At 33.6% G+C, this 247-nt stretch overlaps 1 protein-coding gene across 2 annotated transcripts in view; it reads right to left on the bottom strand.

Moving 5' to 3' along the window:
* mfsd11 (major facilitator superfamily domain containing 11) overlaps nt 1-247 on the bottom strand; it is a 13268-nt gene that overhangs the window by 2684 nt on the left and 10337 nt on the right. The window lies entirely within an intron of this gene.

The following is a 247-nucleotide window of genomic DNA, read 5'->3' as shown; positions in this document are numbered from 1 at the left end:
TTAGATAAAACAGATGTTGACAAAGTTTTCTTTTGGGAACGTCATTTGAAATTGGGAAAAATCGGAAGTTGGAAAAAAGGTTTTAAATTGCAATAATATCGTATTGTGGCATAAGTATCGCGATAATATCATATCTGGAGGTGACTGGGGATTCCCACACCCAATATTCTCCCCACCTATAAATAAAATAAGTCTTTATAGTGAGTGTGTGTGTGTATGTATGTATGTATGTATGTATGTATGTATG

This window comes from Etheostoma spectabile, chromosome 15 (genome assembly GCF_008692095.1).
Source record: "Etheostoma spectabile isolate EspeVRDwgs_2016 chromosome 15, UIUC_Espe_1.0, whole genome shotgun sequence".
NCBI lineage: Eukaryota > Metazoa > Chordata > Actinopteri > Perciformes > Percidae > Etheostoma > Etheostoma spectabile.
This window is presented reverse-complemented; position numbering and strand designations above follow the sequence as displayed.